Raw genomic sequence first — 6,000 nt, 5'->3', positions numbered from 1 at the left:
AAGGAGCCCGATGTGGGACTCGATCCTAGGACCCTGGGATCATGACCTGAGCCGAAGGCATACACTTAACCATCTGAGCCACCCAGGGGTCCCAGATAAATAAATCCTTAAAAAAAAAAAGAGCACATATGGTCAATCAGTATTCTTGTTGCATTTATGTGAATAATCATAGCAAATTTAGCATAAACAAATTATCTTTGATAAAAAAGGGGTGGCTTAATTATAGAAAAGAAATTATGTTAGCACGTTTTTAATATTAGATTCTAATTCTATTAATTGCCTTACGGTTTTGTTATATACCTATAACTGGACTGGGTTCTGAATTCTTCTGGTTTCCTCAAATATCTGGCTATAACTTTTCAAACTAATATTTCCAATTTTCTCCCACCTTTCCAGTTTAGAATCACTCAGGACAAAGACTATCCTTGAATCTCCTTGGAAAGGACTAGACCAGGTCTTCCTCACTAACCAGATGGCAGCTAAATTTCAGGGACTTGAACCTTGGATATGTATTTCACAGTTAAAGAAGTCTCCACCTGATATCTACCCCTCCACACCAGTTGAAATCTTCAAAATCAAATTGGGTAGAAAAAGAAGTAGCTGACATCAAGGTAGACTGCTTCCTCCCAAGACTCTGGATCAAGACTTCATACTTTAACTAAACATGAAACCCTTTCTTTTTCTCTTACTTTCCTTTACTCTGTCATCGGCCTGAAAAGATAATTACATCACCTGTATCTCCTAGGCAATTGCTAAAGAGGGCAATCCAACCTCCAAACAACTGTTGGACTTGCAAAATGCTTCTGCTTCAGTTTTCTCTAGAACAAACTCAGCCCTTTCACTATTGTGTCATACTGCCTAACCTGGAGGTCCATTTCCCTATCTCTGGTTAACAACTCCAAACCCAGGGGCGCCTGGGTGGCTCAGTCGTTAAGCATCTGCCTTCGGCTCAGGTCATGATCCCAGGGTCCTGGGTTCGAGCCCCGCATTGGGCTCCCTGCTCAGCGGAAGCCTGCTTCTCCCTCTCCCACTCCCCCTGCTTGTGTTCCCTCTCTTACTCTCTCTCTCTCTCTCTCTCTCTCTGTCAAATAAATAAATAAAATCTTTTAAAAAAGCAAACAAACAAAAAACAACTCCAAACCCAGGGAAGCTTTAGTCTAGGCTCTACGCGATGAAAGGGAAACAAGGGTGCCTGGGTGACTCAGATGGTTAAATGTTGGCCTTCGGCTCAGGTCATGTTCTCAGGGTCCTGGGATAGAGCCCCGTGTCAGGTTCCCTGCTCAACGGGGAATCTGCTTCTCCCTCTCCATCTCCCTCTGTCTGCTTGTGCTCTCTGTCTCTCTCTCAAATAAATAAATAAAATCTTAAAAATAAAAAAAAGGGAAACAAACAGGGGTAACCAGAATAAAACTACCTGTGTGGTCTATAGACCTTACATTTTCTTACCGATATGGCTGTACCAGAGGCCCTTGTGAATTAAAATTAGCTCCCTTTGACAGGTCCCCACTTCCCTGTTCAGGATTAAAGGTAAATAAGGCTATGATCAGGAACATGTCCTTGATTCTTGAAAATATTACAGAATCTTTTCCTAATGCCACAGCTATCTGACAAAAATCCTTGGACTCTCTGGCCAAAATTCTTGATTGTAGGCTAGCTCTTGATTATGTTTTAGCTGAACAAGGAGGTGTCTGTGCTGTAGCCAATACCACACGCTGCACCTGGATTAACACTTCTGGGGAAGTTGAAACTTAGTTATTTAAGGTCACTGAGCAAAGCACTTGGCTTAAAGAGGTGACTCCTTCAATGGGGTCTTTCTTTGAGTTATTTGATTTTAATTGGCTTGGGCCTTGGAGACTATGGCTTTGAAGTGCACTCCAGACATCAGTAATTATCCTGCTTGTAATAATCATAGTAATCTCTTTGGTGTGCTGTATTCTCTCAAACGTTTTAAATGCATGTTTGCAGCTGCTAACCACCAAAAAAAGGACGTCCTTAAAACTGGAATGCCAGAAAAGGGTGAAGAAAATGACCAAATGAAAAATTGTGAGCCTGAAGTTGTGACCTGTGTCAGCAAAATTGTTGTGACCTCTGAGTACCACACAAAGACTCAACAAAAACTGAGAGAACTTGAGAGGTCGCTGAAGTGGCACTAATGCCTTAAAATTTGGTCACACCTCTGCTTAGCTGAGAGTTTGATCAAAGGCGCTGCGGATTGTTAAGAAAGAGACAACCAAAATAGAGTCACTTATGCTATGTCCCACATCACCAAATTGAGACTTAATACCTAATCTATTTGCGGTTTCAGACTCTTCCAGGAACATAATCGTTAACCAGTTGATCTGGAATTACTTAGTCAGCACTAGTGTGGAAATCTGCCATTAGACCCCTTCCTTAGGAAAGCAAACTTGCCTGAAACAATGCCTTCTTTGCTAATAAACTTCCTTTTCTGAATTAAAAACCTTTCCTTTCCTATAGTTCTTTGGAGGTCCTTTCTATCTGCTAGGTGGGGTTCTTCCCAATTCATGAATCAATAAATAACGCCAATTCGATCTTTAAATTTACTCGGTTGAATTTTGTTGTTTAACACAAGTAATAGGAATCACTGTATTCCCCAAAATATCTGTTAAGAGCATTACAATAGGGGTGCCTGGCTGGCTCATTCGGAAGAGCATGCGATTCTTGGTCTCAGGGTTGTGAGTTCGAGCCCTATGTTGGGTGAAGAGATTACTTAAAAATAAAAAAAATTTTTTTAAAAAACCATTATGACAGAACTCTTTCCTTAAAGCACTTAACTTTTAAATCAAAATAGCTTGTTATGATACTTTGCCAGAGAAATCTGCCAAGGAAAGAATAGTTAAGCATATGTAAATTTTTAAAAAACTTATTTATTTATTAGAGAGAGATGGAGAGAGAGAGAGCGCGCACGTGCGTGAGCACACTGAGCTGGGAAGGGAGGGAGAAGCAAGCTCCCCGCTCAGCAGGGAGCCCGAAGCAGGACTCCATCCCAGAACCCTGGGACCATGACTTGAGCCGAAGGTACACACTCAACTCACTGAGCCACCCAGGCACCCCAAGTACGTGTAAATTAATACCTAATTTTGCACTAAAATATCATAGTGCTTAATTTCCATTCTAGGTACATAAAATCTATGTTGCTCTCACTTCTCTACATGGGAATGATTACCTATTTTTTCTTTTATTATCATTCCTATTATTTTAGAAACATGGGATGCCTGGGTGGCTCACTTGGTTAAGTGTCTGCCTTCAGCTCAGGGTATGATCCTGGGGTGTCCTGGGATTGAGCCCCACGTTGGGCTCCCTGCTCAGCAGAGAGTCTGCTTCTCCCTCTCCCCCGACTGCTCATGCTCTTTCTCTCTCTCTCTGCCTCTCTCTCTCTCAAATAAATAAAATCTTAAAAAAGAAAAATAAAAAAAGAAACCTGCCGGACTGATAGTGGTCTCTAAATCATGTGACTCCACTCATTGGCCAAAGAAGTCACCAGGTGTTTGTTTTTCTGCAGCCTCAGATTTAGAAGGAACCTCAGAGATCACTGAATGTAACCCATTGAAGTAGTCAGTAATTTAGTTTCTGCTTCAGTGCTTCCAGTGTCAATACCTCAGTTCAAGGCAGTTTATCTGATTGTTGTAGTTTTGTCCAATTATTGTAGTTTAACTATTGGAATGTCTCTATATAGTGCAGAAATCCATTTTCCTGTAACTTGAGCTAGTGCTGCCCTCTAGCGCTGCACAAAATAACAACCTCTTCCCAGGATTTTTTTTTTTTTTTTAAACAGTTTCGGTCCCCTGAGATTTCCACAGGCTCAAACATCTACAATTTCTGCAATAATGCTTCACATAACATGATTTAAATATCCTCGCAAACTTAGTTGATTTCCCTTGTTTCAATCCGGTTTGTCAGTTAGTATATGGTGGCTGACCCTAAAGCAAAACTCATTGTGTTTCTTCTCTTATACTGGATGTTCTATTGATACCCATAGTAACAGGGTTCTTAGTTGAATGGGACTAACTCTGGTTGCCTTAAGAATGGAAGGAATTTATTGAAAGTCACTTGGGTGGCTCAAGAAATAGCTACAGACTCTAGAGAACCAGGCTCAAGAAAAAGGACAGGAACCAAGAATGGCTAGAAATTCAGAATTGTGGGGTGCCTGGGTGGCTTAGTTGGTTAAGCAACTGCCATCAGCTTGGGTCGTGATCCCAGAGTCCTGGGGTCGAGTCCCACATCAGGCTCCCTGCTCAGCGGGGATTCTGCTTCTCCCTCTCCCTCTGCCTCCTGTTCTGTCTGTTTGTGCGTGCTCGCTCTCTCTCTGTCAAATAAATAAATTAGAAAATCTTTACAAAAAAAAAAAAGAAATTCAGAATTGTCACTAAAATCATACCTCAAAATTAATCCGATGAGGCCACCAGGGCCATATGCTGATGCTGGAACCATACCACTACCATTGTTGGCCCTAGGGACTGGCTGTTGTGGCCAGAATGAAATCCACACTGGCCCAGCTTCTGTGTTGTACAAATACCAGCTTCCATGCAGGCCAAGTCCAGGTCATATGTTTTCGCTCAGTTTCTTGGAAATTTTCTTGGTTTGTAATGGGAGACAGGCTCTGCCTCTCAATAAGATTCTAATGGTGAGATGTTCACAAAAATAGGAAAGGACTTCATTTGCTGAGCAGCTGACTAATGTTTTAAAAGCCTCATTTTAGCTTCTGTGTGGTGACTAGACGAAGAGCTGTGGCAGAACTACGAAGACTGGTTAGGAAGCTAGTCCAATAATCAGGGTAAGAAATGATGTTGGCCTGAATCAAGATGGTCATGGTGGAGGTGGAGACAAGTGGTGAGATTCTGGATATATTCTGAAGGTAGAGCTCACGGCATTTGCTGCTGGACTGGATAGAGGGCATGATAGTGAAGAATGACTTGGAATGCTTGGTCCTGAGCAAATAGAGACTAGAGTGGCCATGCAAACCATAAAACAGACAATTAATAGAGAAAAAACTGAGGGTTGCTGGAGGGGAGATGGGAGGGGCGGTTGGGTTAGATGGGGGATGGGAATTAAGGAGGGCCCTTGTGATGAGCACTTGTTGTATGTAAGTGATGAATCATGGAATTCTACACCTGAAACTAATATTACACTGCATGTTAACCAACTGGAATTTAAATAACTAAAGAAAGGAAAAGAACGGAATTGCCATTTACTGAAATGGGGCAGAACGTGGCAAGAGCAGGTTTTGTGAGGGAAGATAAGAATTTGGTCTTGAAAAATTAAGTTTGTGATGACCGTTGTATATCTGAGTAGATATGTTGAGTAGGTATATCAGTCATACAAACTTTTGGTATAGAGGTCTGAGCTAGAGACTCAAGGGAAACATCTCTATAGCTGCTTTTGAAAACCATGAGACTGGATGAGATCACAAGGCAGTATACGTAAATACAGAAACTGAGTATAGACCGGGCTCTTGTTCCAGTGTTTAAAGCAGTGGGTCTCAAAGTGTGGTCCCTAGACCAGTAACATCACCATCACATGGGAACTTGTTAGAAATACACACTTTTCTTCCCTATTTCTGACCTCCTGAATCAGAATCTCCGGGGGTGGAGCCCAGCTAACTGCGTTTTAATAAGGTCACTCCAACGCAGCAGTGGTTTAGAGGACAGGGAGTGGCTAGAAAAGAAAACAGAAATGGAGCAGCCAGTAAGGTACACGGAAACCCAGGATAGAAAGGTCTTAGTGATGTAGATTTGGAATGTAGGTGAGGTTTGCTAGGGTGAGGTCCGGAGCTGATGGCCGAGAAAGAATTATTAAGACGTCTTTGGTGCAAAATGGTGGTTTTATTTAAAGCATGGGGACAGGACCTGCTGGCAGAAGGAGCTGCAGTGGGGTTGTGAGGAGCTATTAATTACATACTATGCGGATGGGGGAGGTAAGGAAAAAGGGAGGTGTCCAAAAGGACTTTCATATGCTAAAGAAGACCCTCAGGATACTGGAGAC

Source organism: Zalophus californianus, chromosome X (assembly GCF_009762305.2).
Source record: "Zalophus californianus isolate mZalCal1 chromosome X, mZalCal1.pri.v2, whole genome shotgun sequence".
Classification (NCBI taxonomy): Eukaryota; Metazoa; Chordata; class Mammalia; order Carnivora; family Otariidae; genus Zalophus; species Zalophus californianus.
The sequence above is the reverse complement of the archived record's forward strand: the minus strand, read 5'-3'. Positions refer to the sequence as shown.